This window comes from Nomascus leucogenys, chromosome 3 (genome assembly GCF_006542625.1).
Source record: "Nomascus leucogenys isolate Asia chromosome 3, Asia_NLE_v1, whole genome shotgun sequence".
NCBI lineage: Eukaryota > Metazoa > Chordata > Mammalia > Primates > Hylobatidae > Nomascus > Nomascus leucogenys.
This window is the reverse complement of record NC_044383.1, coordinates 11,312,556-11,330,073: the sequence shown is the minus strand read 5'-3', so window position 1 is coordinate 11,330,073 and position 17,518 is coordinate 11,312,556. Positions and strand designations below refer to the sequence as shown.

At 47.5% G+C, this 17,518-nt stretch overlaps 1 protein-coding gene across 4 annotated transcripts in view; it reads left to right on the top strand.

Annotated features, from left to right (window-relative positions):
- The window catches only part of TACC2 (transforming acidic coiled-coil containing protein 2), a 262,528-nt gene that overhangs the window by 187,566 nt on the left and 57,444 nt on the right, over positions 1-17,518 (top strand). The gene's annotated exons all lie outside the window — the stretch shown is intronic.

Here is a 17,518-nt window from a genome sequence, read left to right as displayed (position 1 = left end):
CCGAGCCCCAACACGGAAAAGGAGGGCAGTAGGAATTTAAGAATTTCAGATAAGGCATTCTCATTTTGGAAGGGGCAGTGGAGGAGGCTGGAACAGAGAGAAAGTCAACTGCATTTGGAAGATGCAGTTTGAAAAACAATGAGATGTTTGTGCAGAGGGCCTTTTAAAAATTATAATGATGGGAGGACGGAGTTGCAGGGATGATGGCACGAACCTATAATCCCAGCTGCTTGGGAGGCTGAGGCAGGAGGGTCACTTGAGCCCAGGAGTTCAAGGCTACAGGGCACAATGATTGCACCTGTGAACAGCCACTGCATTCCAGCCTGGGCAACATAGTGAGACCTGTCTCTAAAATAATAAAATGATGGCCCAGGGAGTGGATGGCTCAGAGGTGAAAGGTTTTCTGAGCAGCAAGAGAATGAAGCTGGGGAGGAGATAAGGCCCAGGCCTCTGGGGTTGTGATCTGTGATCGCAAACAAACAGGATTATTCTGTCACAGAAAGAATTGGGAGTGTGGATTTCAGAGATGTACGGGGTAAAACTTGGGAATGGCCCTTCCAGAACTGCCATGGTCCCTGCTAGAAGCTCCAGATCCTGGGTAGAACAACATGCCCCAGATTCACTGAGGAGGGGAAGGAGCAGCATTTCATGCCTCTGAGAGGCCCCTGAACCCTGTGTTTACTACCCTGGGTTCAGGTGTCAGGAAGCAAGTCTGCCAAGATCGAAGATGGACAACATTAATATACAACGATAGGATGGCTGAGCTCACCTCTGGATATCTTAGACTTTTTGGGCTGTTACAACAAAATCCCATAAATTGAGTGGCTTATAAAATAAATTTATTTCTAACAGTTTTGGAGGCTGGGAAGTCTTAGATGAAGTTAGATTTGGCTTATAGCAAGAGCCTGCTTTCTGGCTCATAGCACCTTCTTGCTGTGTCCTTGCATGGTGGCAGGAGTGAGGGGTCTCTGTATGGCCTCTTATATAAGGGTTTTTTCCCTTTTTTTTTTTTTTGAGACGGAGTCTTGCTCTTGTCGCCTAGGCTGGAGTGCAGTGTCGCGATCTCGGTTCACTGCAACCTTCCTCCCAGGTCCAAGCGATTCTCCTGCTTCAGCCTCCCTAGCGTCTGGGATCACAGGCACACACCACCACGCGTGGCTACTTTTTGTATTTTTAGTAGAGGCAAGGTTTCCCCATGTTGGTCAGGCTGCTCTCAAATTCCCGACCTCAGGTGATCCGCCCTCCTCGGCCTCCCAAAGTGCTGGGATTACAGGCATGAGCCACCACTCCCTGCCAGTTCTTCGTTATTTCTGATGTTTGATCAGCGCATCCTGTGCTGAGTTAAGAAAACAGGATAAAGGGTCAGGCGCAGTGGCTCACGCCTGTAATCCCAGCACTTTGAGAGGCCAAGGCAGGTGGATCACTTAAGGCCAGGAATTCGGGACCAGTCTGGCCAACGTGGTGAAACCTCGTCTCTACTAAAATTACAAAAAATTAGCCATGGGGGTGTGCGCTTGTAGTCCCAGCTACTCGGAGGCTGAGGTGGGAGGATCACCCGAGCCTTAAAGTTTGAGGCTGCAGTGAGTGGTGATCAGGCCACTGCACTCCAGGCTGGGCAGAGTGAGACCCTGTCTCAACAAAACACAGGATAAACCCCTACTTTTTTTTTTAATGCAACTTACATTAAAATTCCAAGTGAAACCAGAAGCGTGACTTTTAAGTAGCAGGAACATTGAGATAATGGAAAGCTTGGAGCCTTTGAGAAAACAAAGCATAAAGCTGCTCTTTAACACCTTGCCGTGAAAGTAACAAAACGCTGAAGCACGTTTATAAGTCAGGGCTGAAAGTCATGATGAAGAGGAAAAGCCAAGTGACTGCTGTCAATTTCAAAACCTTATCCTGTTTCTTTTATCATGAAATTGAGTAGTTCGTTGGCAAGAAGGTCAGGTCTGAGCATGTATTTAAACTCTTAACCTTGAGACCATGATGCTTATGTGATGTGGGAAATTGTATCTGCTCATTAGAGCTCTGATATGTAATTGAAATCTGAGATTACTTATCTGCCTTGTCATATTTAAACCACTGATTATGGCTCTGACATTCTTGTTACACTTCAATCAACCAGTATATAAAGGATTCAGAATCTCTTGGAATTAAGAAAAAGCTATTATCTTCCTGGTATCAATTATAGTGCGAGTAAAAAGCAGTGCTTTTTTTAGCCAAAACTTTGCAAAAGTACATGCTGGGATCTCAGATCTTTCCTTGATGCCCTTCACTTTAACCCCTACCTTTACGTGTGACACAAACCCGGCCACTTCTCACCTTGGTGGCGAGCAAGCTCCATACCCTTCTTCCACTCCTGCTCCTGCTGCTGTTGTCACAGCTGTCAGAATGGCCTTCTAAAAACAACTCAGGGGCCAGGCCTAGGGGCTTATGCCTGTAATCCCAACACTTTAAGAGGCCGAGGCAGGAGGATCACTTGATTCCAGAAGTTTGAGACCAGCCTGGGAAACATTGGGAGCCCTTGTTTCTACAAAAAATGTTTTTTAAAAATTAGCAGATGTGGTGGCTTACACCTGTAGTCCCAGTTATTTGGGAGGCTGAGGTGAGAGGATTACTTGAGCTCAGTAGTTTGAGACCAGCCTGGGCAACATAGGGAGCCACCATCTATACAAAAAAAAAAAAAAAATAATAATATAATATATATATATATATATATATATATAGCCGGGAGTGGTGGCATGTATCCGTGGTCCCAGTTACTCAGGAGGCTGAGGTTCAGAGGATCGCTTGAGCCCAAGAGGTCGAGGCTGCAGTGAGCTGTGATTGTGCCACTGCACTCCAGCCTGGGCAACAGAGCGAGACGGTCTCTCCAAAAAAACAGCAACTCAGGGCAAGTCCTTTCCACTTGTAACCCTCAGTGGCTTTCAGACTCCTCATGGGTCTCAGCGAGGCCAGGTCATTGTCATTGTTACCCACTTCTTGGGTCTCCTGGCAGACTTTCTCCTCCTTGCCCACTTTGTTTTCTTAAATGGCCTGAAGCCCATTCCTTGCACCTGCCACCCTCCTTCCCCCTCCCACCTCAGGGCTCTTCATCTTTCTGTTCTCCCTGCCTGAAACTTTCTTCCCCCCAGTTCTTTTTTTTTTTTTTTTTGAGATGTAGTCTGGCTTTGTCGCCCAGGCTGGAGTGCAGTGGCGCGATCTCGGCTCACTGCAAGCAAGCTCTGCCTCCCGGGTTCATGCCATTCTCCTGCCTCAGCCCCCCGAGTAGCTGGGACTACAGGCGTCCGCCACCACGCCCGGCTAATTTTTTTGTATTTTTGGAAGAAACGAGGTTTCACGATGTTAGCCAGGATGGTCTCGATCTCCTGACCTTGTGATCCACCCGCCTTGGCATCCCAAAGTGCTGGGATTACAGGCAGGAGCCACCGCACCCGGCCTCTTCCCCCGAGTTCTAATGACTGACTCTTTTTTCACTCTTTATGTCTCAGCTTTGAGAAGCCTCCCTTCCCAGGGAGTATAAGAGGAATAATTTTTTTCTTTTTTTTTTTGAGATGGAGTTTCGCTCTGTTGCCCAGGCTGGATGGAGTGCAATGGCGCAGTCTTGGCTCACTGCAAACCTCCGCCTCCCAGGCTCAAGCGATTTTCCTGCCTCAGCCTCTCCTGCCTCAGCTGGGATTACAAGCACGTGCCCCCACGCCCACGTAATTTTTATAGTTTTAGTAGAGACAGGGTTTCACCATGTTGCCCAGGCTGGTCTTGAACTCCTGACCTCAGGTGATCCACCCACCTCAGCCTCCCAAAGTGCTGGGATTACAAGCATGAGCCACCACGCCTGGCCAAGAGGGAGAAATTTTAAGGCATCCTAGAGCCTAGAACAAACAGTGCCAGCCAGCCCTTCTGTTTGGCTGATTACAGTTTCTCTCTTGAGTGGCTGTGAATTAATTCAGTAAATATTCACGTGAAATTTATTGCTTAGTTTTACAATTCCTCGCCCACAGCCACTTCAGCAGTATGTGTCTGTGTGTGCATGTTGGAGGGGGCATTGTTGGATGTGTGGGAAGAGCAAGAAAATCACATTCTTTTTGTATCGCTCTGTAAACTCATGAATCATTGGTACAGCTGTCCCCTGGCTACTGGGAGCATGGCCGTGCTTTATGTTTCTTTATTGTGTTAAGGTGAAAGATGCAATAATTTTGGTGGTAGAATTTTAACACTTTGAGGACTGGAGCCAGTAAATATCTTCTAAGTGCCTGGGATTGTGCAAGGTGCTTTACAAATATAAACTCAGCTCTGAAAGCAACCCATCTACTACCTACTATTGCCCATTGCGTAGACAAAGAAACTGAGGTCCAGGGATGTTAAGTAACCTGTCCAAAGTTACTCACCTCTCATGAATTTGGAACCAGATCAGTTAATGCTCATATTTGATGGCTGTGGTGCTGTTTTCTTCTACAAGATGTCAGAATCGTGTAATTCGTATATTAATATGTGAAGAAAGTGCTTTAATTTAGACTTTATCATTTCAGAATTTTTAATAAGTGGGTTAAAGACTGAGTTGAGGATGCTGCATTATGTATGAGAGAACAGTGTGAAAACATCGGAAGCAGGAAAAGCACATTTTCAAGGCATTGAACAATACTTATTCCCTACAATTAGTGTGCTGTTTCCCAGCTATTCTTTTTCTTGTTTTTATCATGTAAAGAGGTTAGAAGAAAGGAACAAAAGATTTAAGTCTTCCTTCCTCGTGATTGTACTGCTTTATTGCACTGCTTGCAGACTGTGGTAGAAAATAAGCTTTTAAAACTTTCTAGATTTTCAGGCTTTCTACTAAGCTGTTGTAGCTTCTCCATCCCACATCTGGGTTTGCTCACTTTATTTCTATGTGCCAAATCATGATTGAGACTCGTTGAGACACACAGTAGACCACAGGTTGCCATATTTAGCAGAGCAGGGAAAGAACTCTGGAGAATTTGCCTTTTTGATTAGGGAGAAGCGCTGTGGGAGGTATTTGTTGAGCAGCTACTCTGGGCAGGACCCTGAGAACTATCAATTTTTGGATGAGTGAAATAGACCAAACATGAAACCTACTCTGGACGCAGCTTCTCTCTGAATCAGGCAAAGCTTCAGGCCTCTGAAGGCCTCATTCAGGTGCATGTTATCCATGGCAGGGAGGGTGTGATGCCTGATTAAAATTCCAGCTGCTTGGCTCCCACCAGGAGCTCACCACGATTTCTGAGTTGCTTGGGATTTAGCCAACTGGTTTGCAAACTGCATGTAAGGTGTGTCTGTATTTGTTAAAAACAATGACTTCTCAGCAGGACTCAGTAATGGGTTTCCATGGAGAGAAACATTACCAAGAGATGAATGCAGGGGCGTGCTTGTCCTGTGCACCAAGAGCCTTCGAATCCTTTCCCCATATTTGCAAGGTGTTTGAAGTACTGCTTTTAAGGCAAAACTGTAAATGATGAGTTATAAAGTCAAAACACGTGAGCTTTAATTATTGCTGGAACAAGCGGGATTCTCATCAGCAGGGCAGCTTCCAAATGTGCCTTTCTTCATTTTGACTAGACGGGGAGAAGAGTGAGGGGGCATGGCGTGGAGAAAGAAAGGTAGATATACAAGAGGCAGAGACTCAGGCACAGGTAGAGGCAGAGGCAGGTTCAAAGACACACAGAGACATGTAGGTGAAGATACATTCGACGTAAACAGCTTAGGAGCCAGGTCGGGCATGGTGGCTTCTAAGCTTATATCTGTAATCTTGGCTCTTTCGGAGGCCAAGGTGGGTGGATCGCTTGAGGCCAGGAGTTCGAGACCAGCCTGGCCAAGATGGTGAAACCCCATCTCTACCACAAATACAAAAAGTTAGATGGGCGTGGTGGCACGCGCCTGTAATCCCAGCTAGTCGGGTGGCTGAGGGATAAGAATCACTTGAACCTGGGAGGTAGAGGTTGCAGTGAGCCAAGATTGCGCCACTGCACTCCAGCCTGGGTGACAGAGTGAGACTCTGTCTCAAAAAAAAAACAACACACAACAGGGTGTGGGGGCTTAGGAGCCAGGATTCCAAGGCCAGAGCTGCTCCTGCTTTGAATCCTGTGGCCTCTTGTTTGCAACAGTCTACCCTGAGATTAGTCATCCTCTCAGTCTCCCGTTGGCCCTATGATGGTGTTGCCCTTTGCCCAGGATGTGAGTAATGAGAGTAACAGAATTCAGGGTTGACCTGACTTTCCTGCAGAGGTCTGGGAGGACCTCCATGTGACAGCCTTCCCATGTCACTCCCTGCAGGTTCCAAGAATCTCAGGCCTTTGCAGCTGGGATGGCATGGCATGGACATGTGAGACATCCCCCCGTTGTTTGTATGAGCGAAAGGGCCAAAAGAACGGAGTGGAGGGCCTGGCTGGCTGCCTCCATGGGCTGCCATGGATCTAGATGCAGAAACTCTGCTGATTCGTTCCCCTGGAGGTGAGGCTGCTCTGGGAAACTGCAGCTGCCAAACCTACTAGAGACTGACTTGCAAATGAGGACTCCAGCCTGTTCACATACAGGAGCCTCCGTGAGCGGGGAAGGCAGTTGGGTCAGGCTGAGGCTCAGAAGACACGTATGCTTGTCTTGGCTCTGCCCTTGCCCCTGAGTGGTTCTGAGCCCTCAGGCAAGATGCTGAACCACTTGGCTCCAAGTTCTCATCCTCAGAACCCAGGAGGACTTGAGCATCTTGAGAGTGGGAGCTTATCTGTCTGGTTCACCAGCCCAGGTGCCCGCAGGTGATGGGGAATAGGTCCTTCTGAAACCATGAATAGTCAGGGAATGATACCCACGTGCCTTTCCTGTTGGAAGGATCAGTCTTGAGGAAGCTCTGAGGGACTGTAACATGTCAGCTGAGGTGAGCGGCCGTGGGGTTATTCCCATTCCTGACACTTCACAGCCCCTGGCTGAGGCACCCCCATCCTGGTCCTTGGGCACCTGCCTGAGAAACCACAGTTGCAATCAGAAGGACACTTGGCGAGTGTGGAACATGAGCCTCCGATGCAGAATGGATGTGTCTTGCTGGCTGGGGGAGCACTTGGAGGGGGTCCCCAAGGCACTCCTGATAATACAGCCTGGGGTTTGGGGGGTGCCCTGGTGGGTGTGGCTTCCCTGGCCAGTGCAGAGGGGGACAGCTACATTTTTGCCACTCCTCTCTTTCTTCCAAAGTCCTTGTTGGCTCCTTCCCTTAATCCATGTTGCCCTGGACAAAATCCAGCTAACCGGATCCCAACTGGGTTCCGTGTATTGTATCCAGGACCTGGATGAGATTTGGAAGAACTTGATGAGCACATCTGGGAAGACCCCTGAGTCCCCAGCAGTGTGGCTGAGCTCTGCATTGTTGGGGCCTGCATCCTTCCTTGTACGAAGGCAGCCTTGTTTCTGGTACCCATGTTTAAATATCTTTTTCTGACTTACATAAACAGCACCTATGTGTTGCTTTTATGTGTGTGTGTGTGTCTGTACATAGACATCTGTGTACGTGAATATACATATGTATTTAGGTATCTTTGTATAAGTTTATATATTTTATCTGAAATAAGCTCATATTATATATACGTTTCTTAATTTGCTGGGATTTTTTTTCCTAATTATCACCTAACTGGGAGCTATCCTGATTGTACATGCAATCCCACTCACCTTTGTTAACAGCCATTATGTTACTGAGGGGTGATAGCGATGGGGGGTCTGTCCCCTGCCAGGTGCTTGGGGAAGCTCTAGCGGTTGGCCAGAGCTGACTGCTCTTTGAGTTCTGGCATCTTCTTTATGGTTTTTCCGTCTCCTCTGTCACTTATTCTTTTTTTTTTTTTTTTTTTTTTTTTTTAAGTAGAGCTTGGATCTCATCATGTTGCTCAGGCTGATCTGGAACTCCTGGGCTCAAGCAATCTTCCTGCCTTGGCCTCCCAAAGTGCCGGGATTACAGGAGTGAGCCACTGTGCCTGGCCTATCACATACTCTTTTTTTTTTTTTTTTTTTTTTGAGATGGAGATTAGAGTTTTGCTCTTGTTGTCCAGGCTGGAGCGCAATGGTGCGATCTTGGCTCACTACAGCCTCCGCCTCCTGGGTTCATTCAAGTGATTCTCTTGCCTCAGCCTCCTCAGTAGCTGGGATTACAGGCACATGCTACCATGCCCAGCTAATTTTTTTATTTTTAGTAGAGATGGGGTTTCTCCATGTTGGCCAGGCTGGTCTCGAACTCCTGACCTCTAGTGGTCCACCCGCCTCAGCCTCCCAAAGTCCTGGGATTACAGGCGTGAGCCACTGCACCTGGCCATACTCTTTATCAGTGCTATCTGTGTGCCTGCCTCCAACATTACCCTGCCCCTTCTCATTTAATTTGGGTTCTGAAACCAGATACCAAACCTATTAGACTAGACTGTAAGAGAAGGCTAAGTGTATTTCCAGAGAAGACCAGGTGGAGCTTTTTATTGAGGAATGTGCAGGATCCTTTAGTGCGAGCTGTGTCGTGTGACTTGGTTGAACAGAAAATGTTTGTGTTTTCTGGGGTCCTGGTTGTGTTTCAGATGGGTAAGGGGGTACTCGTTTGCTTGTTAAGTGGCTTGTGAATAGGTAGGGTGTTACTGTAATTCTCCTCTCTAGAGGAAATACAAGGACTTTAATGACAACCTGTTGAAAGTTCCTTATGTCTTTTTGAATTCAGTTTTATATTCTTTTCTTATTAGTATCCATAAGTAACTTATTTTCCTTTCTTTCTTTTTTGAGATGGAGTTTCGCTCTTGTTGCCCAGGCCGGAGTGCAGTGGTGTGATCTCGGCTCACCTCAACCTCTGCCTCCTGGGCAAGCTGTTCTCCCGCCTCAGCCTCCCGAGTAGCTAAGATTACAGGCGCCCACCACCATGCCTGGCTAATTTTTGTATTTTTAGTAGAGACAGGGTTTCGCCATGTTGGCCTGGCTGGTCTCGAACTCTTGACCTCAGGTGATCCATCCGCCTCAGCCTCCCAAAGTGCTGGGATTACAGGCGTGAGCCACCACGCCTGGCCAAGTAACTCAGTTTCTATTATATTTTTTAAGAATCTCAGTTTAGTGGTCAGGCCCAGTAGCTCATGCCAATAATCCCAGCATTTTGGGAGACCGAGGCAGGACGGTCTTTTGAGACCAGCAGGGTGTAGTGGCACACACCTGTGGTCCCAGCTTACTCAGGAGGCTGAGGCAGGAGGAACTCTTGAGCCCAAGAGTTTGAGGTTGCAGTGAGCTGTGACTGTGCCGCTGTACTCCAGTCTAGGTGATGAGCAAGACTCAGTCTCTGGGGGGATAAAATGAGTTTGTTTTTTTTTTTTTTTTGAAACAGAGTCTTGCTTTGTCACCCAGGCTGGAGTGCAGTGGCATGATCTCCGTTCACTGCAACCTCTGCCTCCGGGTTTAAGTAATTCTCCTGCCTCAGCCTCCCAAGTAGCTGGGATTACAGGCACCCGCCGCCACGCCTGGCTAATTTTTATATTTTTAGTTGAGACAGAGTTTCACCGTGTTGGCCAGGCTGGTCTCGAACTCCTGACCTCAAGTGATCCGCCCACCTTGGCCTCCCAAAGTCCTGGGATTGCAGGCATGTGCCACCACCCCCAGCCAAACCTGAGTTTGAAGATTCCAATTTAAGTTACTCAATCAAGGAGTTTAGCTACAAAGAGATTTTGGGGATAACTGTGTGTGAAGGCAAGGAAACTAAAAGGGTGGTCCGAGGCTCTTTTTTCTTTATTTCTCCTGACACTTGATTCAGTCTGGCCTTTCTCCAGGAAGGCATAGCAGGATCCAGTTACAAATCAGTGAAATCATGAGCCCAGGTTGTGGGGGCCGGCTTAGTGTCACTCTGCACTTCCTGCAGTGGCCCTCAGCCACTAGAAGATCACTTCTCTTTTGCAAGGATCCTGGCATTGTCACAAATAAGCCAATTTCAAAACCATGTATGTTTGTGTTAGGGGAGTGAGTTTCAGCAGACACACGTATGCACACCCACGTGGGCACAGTGCCACACTGAGCCCCCTTCATTCTGGAAGCAGTCCCCTCGCCCTGGATCTGGTTGTGTGCCCCTTGAGGGGAGGATGAAGTTGCCCTCAGCACGACCTGGAGCTCGCCCTTTCTTCGGTACACTCTGGTGTCCACAGGCGGCCTGGCTTAGCACCAGCCACAGTTTGTTCCTGGCCTCCAGGGTCTCTTTCCTGTCTAGCTCAGCAGCTTTGACCAAGTAAAATAGAGGATTTGGTCTGCTTGCTAGCAAAATTACATTTCCCCAAATTTCTTTTCTTTCTTTTTCTTTTTTTTTTTTTTTCGAGACTGAGTCTCACTCTGTCGCCCAGGCTGGAGTGCAGTGGCGTGACCTTGGCTCACTGCAACCTCTGTCTCCCAGGTTCAAGCGATTCTCATGCCTCAGCCTCCCGAGTAGCTGGAATTACAGGCACATGCCACCATGCCCAGTTAATTTTTATAGTTTTAGTTGAGACACGGTTTCTCCATCTTGGCCAGGCTGGTCTGGAACTCCTGATCTCAGGTAATTCGCCCCACCTCGGCCTTCCAAAGTGCTGGGATTATAGGCATGAGCCGCTGCACCCAGCCCTCATTTCCCCAAATTTCTAATGCTTGGAGGCCACGGGCAGAGTCAGAGCTGCAGTAATAATGGGGAGGCATTATCCTTATGGTCATTAATATCCCCATTTATGTGACAGTCCCAGGGCCTGGGAGGTCAGGTGTCTTGCCTAAGGCCATGTGCTTGTCAAGGGGAGCTGGGAGGCATCCTGTAGTAGACTCTGGTTGTTTGTGGCCTGCCTGTCCTCCCTTCCGCCTCCTGCCTGCCTTTTGGGGAAGTCTGTCTCCACATTCTGTTGAGTCATCAGGTTGCTCCTTTGTTAAGGTTCCTACCCTCTTCCAGCCAAGAGACCCAAGAGGAGCCAAGTAGATACTCCCTCCCTGGAAGTTAAACTGTGAGCTGAGATCCAGAAAATGGTTGGAGGACTGAAGTGCCCTCATTCCTGTCTCTTTAGATGTGGTTCCTTAGCCTCCTTGGGTTTTCAGTAAATCTTATTCTTGCTTTAGTTTATTTAAATTTTTTTTTTTTTTTTTCTTGAGATGGAGTCTTGCCCTATCATCCAGGCTGGAGTGCAGTGGTGTGATCTTGGGTCACTACAACCTCCACCTCCCGGGTTCAAACAATTCTCTTGCCTCAGCCTCCCAAGTAGCTGGGACTACAGGCATGCGCCACCATGCCTGGCTAATCTTTGTATTTTTTTTTTTTTTTTTTTAGTAGAGATGGGTTTCACCATGTTGGCCAGGCTGGTCTTGAACTCCTGACCTCAGGTGATCTGCCTGCCTTGGCCTCCCAAAGTGCTGGGATTACAGGCATGAGCCACGGTGCCTGACCATGCTTTAGTTTAAATCCAGAATTGGGTTCCTATTTCTTGTAACTGTATTCAATTAACACCTGGCCATAACCCAGGCATGGGACTCCTCAATCTGTGGTGCTCTTTCCTCTTGGTCATGCTACTGCTATAACCTAGTGATGGTCAGGACGGCGATGGCCAGTGCCCCGGGAACCCCGGTAACATCACAACATAGCCACAAAGTGATAGCTACTTGATTCTGAAAATAGGACCTGCTGGGAATCTCGGGGTAAATGTATTGTCATCTGCTTTGATTTTTCTCGAGGCAGCCGTAGGTGTCAGCCTGGAAAATTCTAGCAGCCTGGCTTGCCAGAGCTAGCTTGGTGTTTGTTTATGGAAGGCAGTACCTGGCTGGCTGCTTTTCAGTCACCTGACCGTCCAAGATGGATCTTGGCATTTGCTTGTATTGAAATCATGTTCTTATTTACCTAAATATTGATACAACAGAGCAATTCCTTTTGTATATGCAGGATGGATGAATTAGAGTGAAAGATCATTTTGTCAGCCCTTAAAAAAATGACCGGTCTGACCATATTGTTTTATGCCAGCGAGGTGTGTGTGTGTGCACAGATTGGGGAGGGGAAAGCTTTTATTGGCAAGACGATCTGAAGGTTTCATTCAGCGGAATATTTTGTTGAATAGAATCTAGCATGCAGCAGTTTCAAAAATATTCATTTACTCACAGAGTCCTCAAACTCTTACACGAGATGAAGAGATGAATGAGACTGTCTGATCTGTCGCCGAGGGCTCGGTTTTGTTTCTGGAAGATCTCCCTCTCTCTTCAGGGATAGCAGCTGCTCTTTCAGCCTGGACAATGCTGGCTGGCTTTCCCCGACCAGGGCTTTTGTCCAGAGCTGTTGCTTTTACCTGGGCTCGGTCTTCAAGGGAAAAAGAGGTAGAAGGAGGAGGGGAGCTCAGAAGAAGGAAGCCCCTGTCTTTGGCCTGCACTGTGTCCTTTCGCTCTGAGGGGTGGTCCCAAGACCCTCCCTGCAGTTCCCAGATCACTTTCATGTTGGGAGCTGCAAACTGGAATTCTAAGGAATTGACCTGGATTCGAATATGGAAGGATCCTCTTCCCCTTAAGCAATGCTCAAGAAGGAATTATTTCTTGATAATCAGGTAACATTCAAATGTTATATAAACTTTAGATTTCCAGGATGGGTGCTGTATTTAGAGCAAAGGCTCTTGTTTGGAGGCAGTGCTCCATGAATGTAGGCCCGGTTCTGTGGAATTTCCAGGTCTGGCTGTCATGAATGGGCTGGTTACCTTGGGCAAGCCACTTTAGCTCTCTGGGCTTTAGCTGGGATAAGTGTGTTGGAATAGGATATGATCGCTAAATTTTCTTCCAACTTCCAAGATTTTATGGCCTTTGCAATTTATTATTCCAAGCCCTTGAATTATCTCCAGTAAAACTTGAGCAAATGTAACCATTTAATGATATACGGGGAACTACATCTATAGTACCTCTTTATTACAAGATGCTTATGTTTTATTTAGAGATATACTCACACGTTCACACATGGGTGTATATAAGTGTGTAGGTGTATATTATGTATGGGTGTGGATGCTGATCTTAAACTATTTTGTTGTCGTAGTTCATAGAGTAAAAACCTGAAAATATTTAAACCGGATCACAAATGCAGGGAAATAGGCTCTTAGGGTCTGCATTTTCCAGCTACCTGTCTCTTGCTTTGGGGCCAATTTCCACGCCCTTCTTTCACACAGTGTGTCAGCTGTGGAGGTGTTTAGTTCAGTGTTGTGTGGAGCAGACGTTTTCCAATCTGTGGGACTCTGGAGACCAAGAAAGTACTTGAGAAAACGTTTTAAAGCCGAACTAGTACACAGTTGTGGAGCTCGGCAGGGTCCTGTTTTTGTGGCCAGCAGTCTGTCCACACTCGGGGTTACGTGTTTCCCTCTTCCCTGCTTGGTGGTACAGACTGCACTGTGTGGTATTGGATACCGTTAGCACATTGATTGCCTTGTACTGGTAGATTAATTCGGTTGGGACAGCTGGTTGACCCTCCTGCCCTGTCTGCCTTATTAAAAATTATTGCATGATCACAGGACAGGCCGTTAAAAGTCAGGGGCTATTTGTAATGACTCATGGGTGCATCTCAGGACTCTTCCCAGTGATGTGCAGCGGGGGGAGAAATCAACAGGCATCCGGCTACCTCATGTCTCCAGCCCCCAGTGTCAGATTTTCAAGTTCCTCCAAACAGCTTAATTGTTCTCCATGATAGACCTTATACAAGCATATTGTAAATTGCTATTACGTTACATATTGTAAAATGCTATTACAAGCATATTGTAAATTGAGCTTGCTAAAAATGTTTGGAAGCCACAGATGTAGTGAAAAGGGCACAGATTTTAGAGACAGGCAGTTCTGGATTTGAGACGGCTTCCATCATTCAGTAACCATAAGGCCTCTGGCAAAGGAATTTGCATCTCTAATGCCTAATTGTCTCATCTGTAAAATGGGCCTGCTCTCTGGCAACCAGGACCTTTTTTTTTTTTTTTTTAAGAGTCAAGGTCTCGCGCTGTCGTTCTGGCTGGAGTATAGTTGTGCGATCATAGCTTGCTGCAGTCTCAAACTCCTGGACTGAAGCGATCCTCTTGAGTCAGCCTCCCATGTAGCTGGGATAACAAGTGTGCACCACCATACCTGGCTAGGCAGGACATATTTGAAGACCTTAGATGTGTGTACAATGGGCCTACTCCTGTGCCTGACACATAACAGTATGTTCAACAAATGGTGGTAATTATCATGCTTTTCATGCTGAGAATTAAAGTGTTACAAGCCAGGGGTGTCCAATCTTTTGGCTTCCCTGGGCCACATTGGAAGAAGAAGAATTGTCTTGGGCCACACATGAAATACACTAACACTAACGATAGCTGATGAGCTGGAAAAAAAAATCACAACAAAATCTCATAGTGTTTTAAGAAAATTTATGAATTCATGTTGGGCTGCATTCAAAGCTGTCCGGGCCGCATGCAGCCCACAGGCCGTGGGTTGGACAAGGTTGGTTTACACTATAGAAATATAGATATTTTATTGCATTTGCATATTTACTTCTGTGGTGGACATAGCATATGCATATCCTGATAAATATATTTTCCTATAATTTAGAGATATTTCAGCAGATCGTAATGACAACATTTCTCTTTCTGCTACATTTTTGTAGCAAATTAAATTAATTTTCTTTTCTTTCATTTTTAAAATGCGTGGAGCCTTAATAATTTCTTGTACTTTGGTTTTTTTCTAGTAGGAAAAGAAATATCAAACAGCCAGTGGGAATTGCGCTTATACACTGGGCCTCCAAAGTGCTGCTTTATTTTTATGTACAGACTCGTTGGGGGTGGACTGCCGAAATCCTTGCTCTTAGAAATGTGTTTGAGCCCCTGGGAAACTGGATAGGAAAAAAAGAGCTAATTAAAAAAGCTGCCATCCACCTCCTCTAATTAACTTGCTGTCTGCTCCCAAGAGAGGGTTCAGAAATATGAAAACAAGGCAGGCAGCACCGGAAGTGAATGCCATTCTCGTGGTCCATGGTAGGCCCTGGTGTTTTGATGCAGAAATCGTTCATAGTAAACAGGCAAGGGACCACAAAGGGGCTTGGTGTGCCCTGGCCCACCCCATGCTCTGCCTTCCACACAGGGCGATCGTGAACAGCGGTCCCTCTGAGCAGGTGCACAGGCTGGGCAGCTGCTGCAGTGGAGACCTCATTGGAATTCAGCGGCTAGAACCGAGGGGCATCCGGCCCTCCCTGTTGCTTGCTTGTGCTGTTGAGAAAGAGCAGGGCCCTTTGTGCTTCAGAGCCTGACGTTGCCAGTGCCCAGGAATGCAGAAGCCAGGGGATGGACGAGTACTCAAGCTTTCCTCGAATCTCTGCTTGAGTGGGGCAGCCTCAGGGCCTCCGGACGCTGGAGAAGCTCACAGCATCTGTGGCTGGTGGTGCAGCTAACTTTTTTGGTGACATTGAAAGAGATTTAGATCCAAGAGATACGAGCAGCGGAATTAGGCGTGGGAATTTGGGGGACAGAAGCTGTTCTTCAGTGGAAATGGCCTATGCCTCCTGGCAGATGTGGTCCCCAGTGGAATGGGCCCGGTGGATGTGGACTGTGGTGACCAGCAATGGGGACTCCAGCCTGCTGGTGCTTCAGGGAGGCTCTGGAAAAAGGCAAGTTTTCTCTGTGTATCTTGTCAGTGTTGCTCATGATGGTGCAGTGCTGGGGGCCTGGTGAGGAAGCTGGGTTCCCAGGGCAGCACCCAGGGCCGTACCCAGGGCTCGCCAGGCTGGTCTGAACTCTCAATTCTTCTTTGCTCCTCAGTTGTGTGACCTTCTTTTGTTTTCCACACTGATAAACAGATGCTTCAGGTACCTCGATCTGTTGTTGTGCAAGTGCGGATCTTACCTTCTCCCCATAGACAAAAGCTAAGCCCTTTAATATTAATGAGTATTTGTAAGAAGTCAGTATCTTCTGTTGTGTTTGCATGAATTATTTCCTTTTGAAATTTAATAGTAGACTGGGTTTGGCTCATTGGATCCCATCAAAAGCAGCTATGATGTTTCTTTTAAACTCTCTGGTTCCCTGGAGGCTTTGTGGCTGGTTGGAGGAGCCAAGGTCCTTGGGGGGGTGGAGGGGCAAGGGGATCTTTGGTGCTGATGAAGTAAGTCACTGACAAACTAGTTGTAAAAGCATCGATACAGAATTTCTGACGGGAACTCACCAAATAGCTCTTTCTTCAGGTCTCAGCGGATAGTGGAGGGATTGGTTTGGTTCCTGGTGCTCTCTGCCAGCTGGCTGGTGGTCTTTAGAAGATGGTGGCCTCTACTGGGGTCCCTGGTTCTTTGGTCTTTGTGGAAGCTAAGCAACGTGAGCATCTCTCAGCATTGGGTTGTGCGGCTCGGTGACACCGGTGCAGCTTGGTGCACACACTGTCTGTACTCACCTGCTAGGTCACCCTGATTTCATGTTTTCACCAGATTTGCTTGCTGGGATCATTTGTGCCATTCAGCCACCCTAAGTGTCCACCCTCTTGAATTAAGCCCCTCATTGCAAATGAATAAATCAGTATTTCGGCCTGTTTAACCCTTCCAAAATGGAACTCAGCCCAACTGCGGCTGCTGCTGCCAGGCTAGCTGTTCTCCAAGGCAAGGCTGGGCTCAGGACCGTGCCCTTGGTCATCTTGAGCATAGGTGGAGCTGGCTTAGCACTGGGGGAAGCCTTATTCTTTCTGGCTTAAAATTGAGTCACTGGTGGAAGCAGGGTGATGGGGAGGGCTGTCTGTTGGTTCTTCCTTTTCTTCTTTTTATTTTTTTAAGAGACAGGGTCTTGCTCTATCACCCAGGCTAAGGTGCACTGGCACAGTCATAGCTCACTGCAGCCTCAAACTTCTGGGCTCCAGTGATCCTCCTGCCTCACCCTCCCTAGGAGCTGAGACCATAGGCACATGCCACCAAGCCTGGGTAATTTTTTATTTTTATTTTTTATAGAACTAGGGCCTCACTATGTTGCCCAGGCTGGTCTCAAACGCCTGACATCAAGCGATCCTCCCACCTGAGTCTCCCAAAGCACTGAGATTAGAGGCTGAGCCACCACACCTGGCCTGTTGGTTCCTCTTCAGCCCAGGCCAAGGCTTGGCCAGTGGCCTCTCCTTGTTAGTCGGCAGAGTTTCTCCACGTGGATTTTTGGTCCAGTTCTCTGAGTGAAGAGTCTTCCTTGAGAACAGACTTTCCTGCAGACCAGCGAGGGCCATTTTCACTGTGTCAGGGTTGGTGGCTGTGCTTTGTGTCTTGGTCCGATGCACCCTCTGCCTGGCCGGCTTGCTGGCTTCCTTCATTCACTCCATTCACCCACTCAACACATGTTCATTCCCAGCCCTCCACTGTAGGCTTGGAGATACTGTGATAAACAAGGCCGGCTGCCCCCCTGTGTTTTGAGCTCAGTAGAAGAGAAAGACAGTAAACACTACTAGAATAAGTCTATACTCACAAGTCATGAGAGGCGCTGAGAAGGCAGGACAGTGGAGAGGATGATGGGGTGGGATCATGTGGGTGAGTTGGCACCATGGCATTGAACATGCAGAATGCCTCCCTTTCTCTCTTTGA